The sequence below is a fragment of the Narcine bancroftii genome, chromosome 7 (assembly GCF_036971445.1).
Source record: "Narcine bancroftii isolate sNarBan1 chromosome 7, sNarBan1.hap1, whole genome shotgun sequence".
Classification (NCBI taxonomy): domain Eukaryota; kingdom Metazoa; phylum Chordata; class Chondrichthyes; order Torpediniformes; family Narcinidae; genus Narcine; species Narcine bancroftii.
The window spans coordinates 81417254-81429313 of NC_091475.1; the positions used below are offsets into that span (position 1 = coordinate 81417254).

Sequence of the window (12060 nt, forward strand, 5' to 3'; positions counted from 1 at the left end):
CATGGTCAGTCGCTGAATAACCCGCTGCCAGCGTCGCCGGGATCTCTGTCGCTCTCACCGAACCACCCACTTAAAATACAGCGCAACTCGTCGATTCCCGGTCCTAATTCTTGCCCTCACGTTTTCAGTGTAATTTTCCTGGCTGGTTGGTGATGCCGTTTTCGTTCAGGAAATATGAAGCCAAATGGCTTCAAACACGGCCAATGCTAAACTCAAGAAAGTTAGTGCAAATGAACAGAAAGGCTATCGAATGGCGGCTTCAACATTGAGCAGGAATTGCTGCAAAATGGGGAATATCAGGGCGCCCTCTTCAAAGTGGACAGTCAACTGGTCAAGGTGATTCGCATCCTCTGCCACAGGTGCTATCTGAACTCAGAACCCATGCTTGGCTACTCATTTTCCATCATGGACTTTTCTGAACTAAACTAAATGTAAACACTTTCAATTCTATTTCTTGTGGTGGGAAGATGCTGAATGAGGCATCGTCCAGTTGCATTTACATAGTACCTTGAAGGACATCCCATGGCGCAACAACAAAGGCTGTCGATGCCTATCATCGGAGTTCCCTCTGAAAATATCCTTCTTGGTTTAAATATTTAAATAATTTCCCCAAAATCAAAATATCGCACACTCGAGGACTAAGTTGGGGGAGGGAGTGGGAGAAGTTTAAAGGAGATGTGCGGAGCAAATATTTGACACAGAGCGGACTGCCAGAGGCGGTGGTGCTAGCAGATACAATGGTAGCATTTAAGAGACTTCACATAGATAGGGGAATGTGTAGGGAACAGAGGGATATGGACCATGTGGAAGCAGTAGAGATTTAGTTTAACTTCGGCATCATGTTCAGCACAGACATTGTGGGCCAAAGGGCCTGTTCCTGTGCTTTATTGCTTTATTGCTCTATATTCTGATATGACAGGTTAAACAGCATTTAATATGATAAAGAATGGACAGATATTTTCAATTTAAGTTTTCCAGAATCCTTTAACTGACATCGTTAATTGCATTGAGTCTTCTATTACATTCAAATTTTCTCAGAAGTCAGAACAGATCATCGGCAAAGACAAACATGTAATCAATCATGAGAAGTTGCCTCCAACCAGTCATGCACTCCATGTAGCCTGGAGGGAGTGTCACAAAACACAGTTTACTACTATATATTAGCGCTGCTGACTGAAAGATTGGTCAAATGGTCTGGTCAGTCAGGTTCAGGGAATGAATTAATTCCATTTGTCAGGGTCTACAAATTGATAAGTAATAATGAATAATTAGTTTATTGTCATACACATTGTACAATGTATAATATGGTCTGAAATTCCTTCTTGCTGCAGCTGAATTGGTGCTTTGTCAAATATACAATAGTACTTGTCAAATTAAATTAAAAAGAGATGAGAAATACAAAAGATAAATAATAAATATTCACATTTAGTATCGTACAGAAAGTGACAGGTCTTTTTGTGGTGTTGAAGTATTTCATGATTAACAAGATGAGGTTAAAATATCTGACAGCCATTGGAAAGAAACTGATCTTGAAGCTAGAGGTGCTGATGTTGATGCTTCTATACCTTCTGTCCAAAGGTGGAAGATTCTGACCAGGGTGATGGGGGCCTTTATGACATTGGCTGCTGAGTTAATGGTAGCCATCCCACTTCTTTCAAGTCAGTAATACCTATTATGCAGTAATCACAAAATTATGCAAGATGCAGGCTTAATTTAACTGCCTGATGGAGTGGTTCCCTGAGTGGACCATCCAGGTCATCTGGCGGAATACCTCATCAGTGGGGCTCACAAACAAGCACCAGGATGGCCTGGCTGGCAGTAAAAGGAGCCCTCCCAGTCAGATTTGTCCTGGTCAACTAGAACATCACCCACCACTCACATTGACTGAGAGATGACTGCGGTGGAATGGAGACAGTCGCCCTCCTCTTTGCATCCTTGTCACAGTTCATCCTTAGCAACAGCATGACAGAGGACTCTGACCTACAGGCTGTTCCTGGGGATGCACAGAGTGAGACATCCAGAACTGCTCGAAGAATATCAACTCGGTGAAAGGTGCATTATGGACTGCCCGAAACCTGTTGGTCTTTCAGCACATGAAAATTTCGGTCCAGGAATGCTGCCAACTGGCACATTCCAGGCTGCAGGAGGACATACTGAGGGACACACAGAGGCTTGATGCAGCCAACACGAGGGCGCTGTGGAGAAGGATCACAGACTAGATTCTGGGGATAGAAGGAGAAGCCCTCAAACAACTGAGGGGGAGGAATGACAGTGCCATAGGGGCAGTAATGGTGTATTTAGAAAACAAATGTAACAATGTACATTATCGATGAGAATACTGTGAGAATGAAAAGACTTTGAACAGTTTTTTTTTTGTAAATAACATTGTGAAAAATGTCTGGGGGGGTGGTGGGGAAATGTATTCCAGGCTTCAGGAGGGACACAATGAGGCTTGGTGCAGCCAGCACGAGGGCACTGTGGTGGCAATGCTGTAAATAGAAATGAATGAAAGGATGTACAGTGATGGAAATGTGTGGATACAAAACTAAGGGTGGGAAGTGACTTTGAACAGTTGTTTGCTTGTAATTTAAAGTAAATAATGTCTAATTTTATTTGGAAAAACAAGTTTCAATGACTGGACTTGGCTTCTACTGTGTTTTATCATTAAAAAATGTAAAATTAAAAAATTGCTCTGAAGATTTTTCTCCCACAGAACAATAGAGAACAGTACAAGCCCATTGGCTCACAATGTTGTGCTTACCGATATAAGCCTCCTCCATGATCCATTTAATTTTTTAAAATTTAGAAATACCGCACAGTAACAGGTCCTTTTGATCCACAAGACCATGCCAACCAGTTATACCCAATTGACCTACAACCTCTGGTACATTTCTGGAAGGTGGGAGGAAACCAGAGTCCCCAGGGAAAAAAACCACACAGACATAGGGAAAATGTACAAACTCCTTACAGACAGTACAGGATTTGAACTCTGGTTCCGATTGCTGGCACTCTAACAGCATTGCATGAATTGCTATGCAAACCCTTTCCTTCTTCATCTGAATTAGGAGCCATTTGAAACCTTAAGTCTGCTTTCCATTTAAATTCATTTGTCAGAAAATACCTCATACAGTGAGAATGGTTCTATGAGCAGACTGACAGAATATCTCTAACATTCATATAGCCATGTAAAGATTGAAGTGTATAAAATTACATGAAAAGGAAGATCAATTAACATCAACCAAAGGCAGCTTGACAGCACCGTCATGGGCTTCATCAGGAGCTTGATGGCTGTGGAGAGGAAACTTTAAGCCTGTTGGTGGGCGCTTTCATGCACTTAAGCCTTCTCCCCAATAGTAGGAGGGAGAAGCGAGAGTGTCCAGAGTGTGATGGGTCCTTCATTATGTTGGCCGTTCCTGTGCAGCAGGAGATGCAGATGGAATCCATGGAGGAGATGGAAGTTTATATGATGTTCTGAACTGTTTTCACTTCCTTCTGTCACTTTTTGTTTTGATCAGAGCAGCTCCCGTCCCACACTGTGATGCATTCAGCAAGGATGTTTTCTATTGAAGTTGTTGAGGGACAAGAAGAATATGCTGAATTCCTTCAGTCATCAAAGATCACAATCCTTGAAACATCAGCTCTGTATTCCCATCTACCACAGTCATTTTTCTCCACCTCATTTCTCCAGTATCTATTTAACTGCATCTTTAAAATAGTTAAGATTCTATTTCAATCATTTTTATGAGTTTCCTTCCCAACCCTGTTTCACCTTCTCTCTTTCTTAAAGGGCCAACCCCTTAATTTTGTACAGTGACCTCTTGCTTGAGGTTCTCCTGCAAAAAGGAACATCCTCTCCATTTCCTCAATTAAGATCCCCCAGGATTATTTGGTCTCATCAAGTTCCCTCTCATGTTTATAAACTACAGTGGATACAAACCTAGCCTTCCCTCAGATGATAACCCAATGAGTCTAATGCTGTTCATATCATTTCAAATGTGGTCTCACCAACCCCTATGTAACTGAAGCATTACATTTCAATGTTTGTATTCATTTCCTCTTGGTAATTGGATACACAGGATAGAATAAATCTTTTTTACTGGTTGGCAAGTGGTGGGCTTCAAGGAAGGATACTGAGGCCTCAAACTTTTACAATTCATACAACTTCTTTGGATGAAAGTAATGAACAAAGATATTATTTTATTTTATCCTAATTATTGCTGTACTTGCACATTAATTTTTGTGAATCAAAAATACTAGAGAAACTCAGCAGGTTTCCTGATGAAGGACTCAGGCCTTCTCTTTAGAGTTGAAACCACGGGACATCTTTGCGCTGAGAGAGGTTGGAGGTTAGATTTCAGGTTAGTATTGTAAATCCTTCCTTTGCTTTGGCCTTCCTAATTTCTGGAGCTCCTCCAGGCTGAAAGCTTGTCCACCCAATCTACTCAATCTTACAGTTAGTTACCTGATTGCCTGCACACGACTACTGGACATAAAAGAGACCCATGACAATCGGGTAGGAAAGAACACAATAAGTCTGTGAACACTCTTGGTCACTATCTGTTCCTAAACCAACATAACAAAAAAACATATTCACTACAATTTCAAAATGACCCACTCACTATAAAATACTTTGAGATGTCCTCAAGAGGCAATGTTAGGTGCTGTAGAAATCCATCCTTCATAAAATTCCTCTTTAAAACTCTCTTCTTTGATCAAACATTAGTTTGCCTGCCTTTGTATCATTAATAGTCAATTAACATCATTGGTAAAAGGGAGAATTGGGGGTGAGGGTGATTAAACATACAGATGGTGGCCATTTGTCTATTAGGTTCATGCTAGCAATGAACAGAGCAATTCCATTAATTAACCCTAACCCCTGCAACTCGTGCTCTCTCATACATGCCCATCTACTCTCTCTTTGCCATTCGCATCATTGAGATGTGGGGAAGAGAGAGAGAGAGAACCTGAAACCCACTCTGTATTAAATCAATTGTATCAACATAATTCAGTCCCAAATTCTTACACAGTTCATTTGAACTGTTGGTTAAACCTTGCAACCTTCTGTCTCTGAGGTGTAGCATTACAGCATATTGCAGGACAGAATTAGGCTACTCAGGCACACTGTGCCATAGTTGTACTTCTGATCTTTGGATTTCCTCCTACCCTCTCTGAAGCTTCCCCTTAAACCTGTTCTCTTCAGAAGAGTGAAGGAAAACCAGAATTTGTATCAGTATGACATAAAACCTTCAGTTCCCTCAAAGTAAAGTGTGAGATCCCATTGGTTTATCACTTTAATTAGGGATTGGAGAGGCAGGCAGATGTTATTGATCATTGAATTCTGCGTCAGCTTCATCTTAGTGGGTAGCATTCCCATGCTGGGTTTGAAAACATAGACAGAAAGCCCACTTCTGTATCTGAGCCCGTAACTCAGGCTGAATTCCTTTCAGTAGCACCAAGTGCAGTTTTGCTGAAGCAACACAGACAGGTCTATTCCATATCTTAGCCAAAGACCACTGCAATTACACACCAGAGAGTGCTGGAGGCATGTATCAGATTACACTGCACCGATGGGGAGCGGAGCAGGATTGGCATTATGGGTCAAGGATCCTTCAACAGGACTGGAGAGCTTTCAGAGCTGCTGCAGATTTTCTGATTGTTTTCAGACCTGTATCCTAATGCACAGAGATCTCTCACAAACAGAAATGTTTTCTAAATTATACCAGTATCTACATTTTAGAGTCATACTGTGTAGAAACAGGCTTTTCAGCCCAACTTGCTCATGCTGACCAAAATGACTTACCCACATTAATCCCACCTGCCAGCATTTGGCCCTTATCCCTCTGAACCCATCCTATCCATGTATCTGTTCAAATGTTTCTTAAACATAGCAATTGTTCCTGCCCCAACCACCCCCTCTGGCAGGCTATTCCAAACATGCCACATCCTGTGTCCAAAGGTTTCCCCCTCAAGCTCCTGTTAAATTTTTTTCCCTCCTATGTCCTCAATTCCCCTGCTCTGGGCAAAAGCTTCCCTGCGTTCACCCGATCTATTACCCTCCATGATTTTGTATACCTCTATGAGGTCAGCCTTCATCCTTCTGTGCAGGGCCAGATTAAGGCCAACTGATCCCCTAAACACAGCCCACCAGTGGTTTCCCACGACCCTTCCATTGTCTAACTGACAAGGCATTAAGACTCAGTAAGTGCTGAATGTGAAATAATAGATTAAAAATTCAGTTCAAAACTATATTAATTGTAACCTGTATCTATATATATGTTTTTTTCATTGACTGAGATGGGCCTTTTTTGTGGGGCCCTAATTCAACTGCATCATGGTAAATCCGGCACGTGTCTGTGGTTCCCCCTTCCCTTGGTGCCCTAAGCATGTGCTTATTTTGCTTAATGGTCAATCCAGGCCTGCTTCAGTGATCCAAAAAATAAACCCCCAACCTACTCAACCTCTCCCAATAGCCTACTGCACATATGCACTGAAATACTTAATGTGGCCAAATGTGTACTTTGAAATATTAAACAACTACAATAGTTTACCTTAAATTAAATGAAAAAGAGATAATAAATACAAATGATGGAGTTAATAAATATTCACAATTCCTTTAGTGTAAGAAAGTGATCAAACAATAGTGTAGTCGGTCCTTTTTGTGATGTCAGAGCAAACCATGATTAGTTTAAACAAGGAGAGGCTCAAGAGCCCTGTAATTTTTGGATAGAAATTGTCTTGAATGCAGAAGATAATAGCCCTTTGAAGGAGACAGTGAGAAGAGGTGGTGACCAATGTGATGGGGTTCCTTTATGAGGTTTGCTGCCTTCTTTTTTTTAAATTTTTTTATTTTTCACACCATAAATCACATTAGCCATGATATACACTATTTCTTTTTCACACATATACAGTGACTTTTTCTCCCCCCCCCACTCCCTCCTCCCAAGCCACCCCCCCACCCCCCCCTCTCATCCATTTTAGGTATATAATCTAGGTTGCATTAAGCCAGTCAGACAATGTTGTCATTCAACAAAAATACACCAGAAATTCTACTGAGTCCATTCTTTTCTTTCCTTCTCCTTCCATCAACTTAGGTAATGTTTGTCCCCGGTAGGTTTTCGCTATTGTATTTAATGTAAGGCTCCCATACTTGTTCGAATATTTCAATATTATTTCTTAACCTATATGTTATTTTTTCTAATGGAATACATTTATTCATTTAAATTTAGTAGTTTCTTCCTTTTAATTTGGTTATGTATTCCATTAATATTTAAAGTCATATAGTTCAGCGTAGCCCTTTTATATTTTGTTTATCTTCTCTTTCCGTTTTTCCATCATTACCTTTCCTCCTTTTCCATTTCTGTTTTCTTATTTTCAACTCTTTATAAGACAACATTCCTACAACATCCAACATTTTCCTTATTCTCCTATTTCTATCTTATTTATCCCCAATCTCCCCTTCCCCTCCTGAGTTGTCCTTTATCCCTTGTCGGACAACCACATCTCCCCTCTCCATTTGGATTTGCGAATCCACTCGCAAGCGTCAACTGATTTTGCAGTGACCGCTATTTCCCCCCACCCCGCCCCCCCAGAAAAGATTTCACTTTTCATATGTCACAAAGGTCACTCTTTTAATTCCCTCCTTATTCTCTCTATTCAATTACCTTCCCTTATTAATTCTTGTCTATACTATCTATATTTTCCTCTAAGTACAGATACATTCACGTATGCACATTGTCTCTATTCACTCTTATACCTCTTTACCCGCATACATATCAATCGTGATCATTTTTACTCTCATTATCGTCTTCATCCCTCAGTCTATTTTTGTCTTTACCCACATACATATCAATCGTGATCATTTTTACTCTCAATACCCGTCTTCCTACCTCAGTCTATTTTTGTAATTGTTCTGCAAATTTTCGTGCTTCTTCTGGATCCGAGAATAGTCTGTTTTGTTGTCCTGGAATAAATATTTTCAATACCGCTGGATGCTTTAGTATAAATTTATACCCTTTCTTCCATAAAATCGCCTTTGCTGTATTGAACTCTTTTCTCTTCTTTAGGAGTTCAAAACTTATATCTGGATAAATGAAGATTTTTTGCCCTTTATACTCCAGTGGTTTGTTGCCCTCTCTTACTTTTTCCATTGTCTTCTCCAGTACCTTTTCTCTTGTAGTATATCTTAGGAATTTTACTACAATAGATCTTGGTTTTTGTTGTGGTTGTGGTTTAGAGGCCAATACTCTATGTGCCCTTTCTATTTCCATTTCTTGCTGTAGTTCTGGACATCCTAGGGTCTTAGGGATCCACTCTTTTATAAACTCCCTCATATTCTTGCCTTCTTCATCTTCCTTAAGGCCCACTATCTTTATGTTATTTCTTCTGTTATAATTTTCCATTGTATCTATTTTTTGAGCTAGTAGTTCTTGTGTCTCTTTAGTTTTTTTATTAGATTCCTCCAATTTCTTTTTTTAAGTCTTCTACCTCCATTTCTGCTGCTACTGCCCGCTCTTCCATCTTGTCCATTTTCTTTCCCATTTCTGTTAAGGTCATCTCTATTTTATTCATTTTCTCTTCTGTGTTGTTTATTCTTTTTCTTAAATCCTTAAATTCCTGTGTTTGCCATTCTTTAAATGACTCCATGTATCCTTTAATAAGAGAAAGTATATCCTTTATCTTGCCTTTCTTTTCTTCTTCTATTTCACTGTACTCTTCCTCTTCCTCTTCTTCTTCCTCTGGGTTGGCCATCTGTTGTTTCTTTGGTGCCCTTTCCTTCTCTTCTTTCTTGTTTCTATTGTCTTCTGTGGTCTCTTCTTGCTGCAGGTGTTCTGCAGCTGTCGTTGCCGGCTGTGGAGATCGACTCCCCAGCTGGTCCCCCCTCCCGTCGGTGTGTTTTTTTTCATGCGCAGTTGCGCACTTTTACTCGGCTCAGCGAGCCATTTTTGTAGTCCATTATTTACCGACCCGAGGGAGCGGGTTTCTCTCTCCGCAGCGGGCCTCTTCGGACAGGTAAGGCCTTCACCTTTTTCCTCCTTTGTCTTCTCTTCCTCTCTTCTTACCGTTGCTTTCGATTTTTCTTTTTTTGTCGCCATCTTCTTTCCACCTTTATACTCACTTTTCTGTAACTTTTATTTCTGTGCCTTTGTGTTTTCCTTTGTTTTTCCCGACTTTTCTGGAGAGGGCTGGAGTTCACCGTCCGGCCACTACTCCATCACGTGACTCCTCCCAGGTTTGCTGCCTTCTTGAGGCAGTACCTCACCTAGATGTCTACAATGGATGTGAAGTGAGAGCCTGTGAAAGACCCAGCTCTTTGCTACCTTCTGCATTCCTGGGCACTTGAATTACCAAACCAGGATGTGTTACAACCTGTCACTGTACTTTACACAGTGCACCTGTAAAAGTTTGATAGAATATTTGATGTCTTAGAATCAACATTCAACAAAGAAATAGGTCTATAAGAAGAACATTCGGTCGGGTCTTTATTTTTTTTCAAGATTAGAGAAATCGTAGCTCTGTAAAATGATTGTGGTAGTTTACCCAATGTGATAGATTCATCAAACATCTTAATCAGCCAGGGAGAGAGAGTAGAAGAAAAAGCTTTATAAAATTCCACAGAATATCCATCAGGACCTGGTGCTTTCCCTGAATTCAGTGAGAAAATAGTATTATTGATCTCCGAATCTGTAATGGGTTTACTTAATTCTAAGTTATCTTGAGGTAATACTTTTGGGAGTTTCAAATGTTCTAAAAAATTAAACATATTACTAAGGTCTTGAGGGGATTCTGTACTATATAAGGATATATAAAAATTTTGGAAAGATTGATTTATCTCTTCCTGGTTAACAGTCAGTTCTCCATTCTGTTTGCGAATCTCCACAATTTGGCGTCTAGCTGAAATATTCTTCAGATGATTAGCCAACAGTTTACCCGATTTCTCACTATGCACATAAAAATCAGATTTAGATCTAATTAACTGGTTTTCAATCGAAAATGTAAGTAACAAATTATATTCCATCTGCAGTTCAATTCTTTGTTTGTAAAGTTCTTCAGTAGGATCAGTCACATATTTCTTATCAATGTCTTTAATCTTCTCAACCAATAGATGAATCTTGTTTTTGATGCATTTCTTCAAAGCTACTGAGTAAGAAATAATTTGACCACGAATATAAGCCTTGAATGTATCCCACAATATTCCATAAGAAATTTCTGTAGTGTAATTTGTTGAAAAGAAAAAGTTAATTTGTTCTTTCATAAATTTAACAAAGTCTAAATCTTGCAATAATGTAACATCAAAACGCCAGTGTTTAATAGTAGAAACAGAGTCTTTGAATTTAAGAGAGAGTTGTAATGGAGAGTGATCCGAAATGGCTATAATGTCATACTTACAAGCAGATACAAGTGGAATAAAACGTGAATCAATAAAAAAGTGATAAATTCTCGAGTATGAATGGTATACATGAGAAAAAAAGGAAAACTCTTTAGCTGTCAGGTGAAGAAATCTCCAAATATCAACAGCTCCAGAGACAAGGCTAGAGAAGATATTACCATATATTATCTCTGAAGACCAGACTGGATTCATTAAAAATCATTATTCCTCCTTTAATATTAGAAGATTGATGAATATTATTTACACTCCTTCACATAAGTCTTCAGAATGTGTTATTTCACTAGATGCTGAGAAAGCCTTCGATAGAGTAGAATGGCCTTATTTATTTACAGTTCTTGAAAAATTTAATTTTAGTCCAATATTTATATCTTGGATTAAACTTCTTTATAATTCCCCAGTTGCCTCGGTTTTTACTAATACCCAAAGATCGCCATATTTTCGATTATTTCGGGGCACCAGGCAAGGGTGCCCCCTTAGCCCTTTATTATTTAACTTAGCTTTAGAACCTTTGGCAATTGCTATCAGAGAAGCACCCAATATTACTGGTATTATTCGTTGCAGGGATATTCATAAAGTATCACTATATGCAGATGATTTATTGTTATATATTTCCAATCCTGAAAATTCTATTCCTGCAGTTTTATCTTTATTAGCCCAATTTAGTAATTTTTCGGGATATAAACTGAACTTAAATAAAAGTGAATTATTCCCTTTTAATGGATGGGTTCCTATTTATGATAGTTTGCCTTTTAAAATAGCTAGAGACCATTTTATATATTTAGGGATTAAGATTACTAAAAAACATAAAGATTTGTTTAGGACTAATTTTTTCCCTCTATTGGACCTGATCGGCAGTTTACTTACCAATTGGTCACCATTATCCCTATCCATGATAGGCCGAATTAATGCTATTAAGATGATGATCTTACCTAAATTTTTATATATATTCCAAGCTATACCTATTTTTGTTCCTAAATCTTTTTTTGATAAGGTCGATTCTAAATTGTCCTCGTATATCTGGCAAAACAAGAATCCTAGATTGGGGAAAAAATATTTACAGAAATCTAAACTAGAGGGAGGGTTGGCATTACCCAACTTTAGAATTTATTACTGGGCAATTAATATTAGTTACTTAAGGTATTGGTTGAATTATTCAGAATTATCTCTAAATCCCCATTGGGTAAATTTAGAAATTAAACCGATACAAAATTTTTCAATTAGCTCTATTTTGGGAGCTGCTCTCCCTTTTACTCTTACTAAATTATATAAACAAATTGATAATCCAATGGCTAAACATACACTACGTATATGGTTTCAATTCCGGAGATTTTTTGGCCTAACTCATTTTATCTTGGAAACTCCTATTGTACTAAATTTCCTTTTTCATCCCTCTCTAATTGATCAAGCTTATTTACTCTGGAAAGTTAAAGGTATAACATGCTTTTCGGATTTATTCTTGGATAACTCTTTCATGTCATTTGAACAATTATCCATGAAATATGATTTACCTCGATCTCATTTCTTTCGATATTTGCAGATTAGGAGTTTCTTAGTTTCGACTTTACCCTCTTTTCCCAATCGGGAGACTACGTCTGTTTTAGAGGATATACTATATTCAAAATTCCCTCCAAAAGGTCTGATATCTAAATTATATAATATAATTACAAAAATAA

The 12060-nt window shown here is 38.7% G+C and overlaps 1 long non-coding RNA gene across 4 annotated transcripts in view; it reads left to right on the forward strand.

Moving 5' to 3' along the window:
• The first annotated feature begins 6677 nt into the window (after positions 1-6677).
• Positions 6678-12060, forward strand: part of LOC138739071 (uncharacterized) — a 39455-nt gene continuing 34072 nt past the window's right edge. For all 4 annotated transcript variants that reach the window (XR_011341980.1, XR_011341982.1, XR_011341981.1 and 1 more), the window contains exon 1: positions 6678-6814. This is a non-coding gene — a long non-coding RNA (uncharacterized lncRNA). The remainder of the gene's footprint in view (positions 6815-12060) is intronic.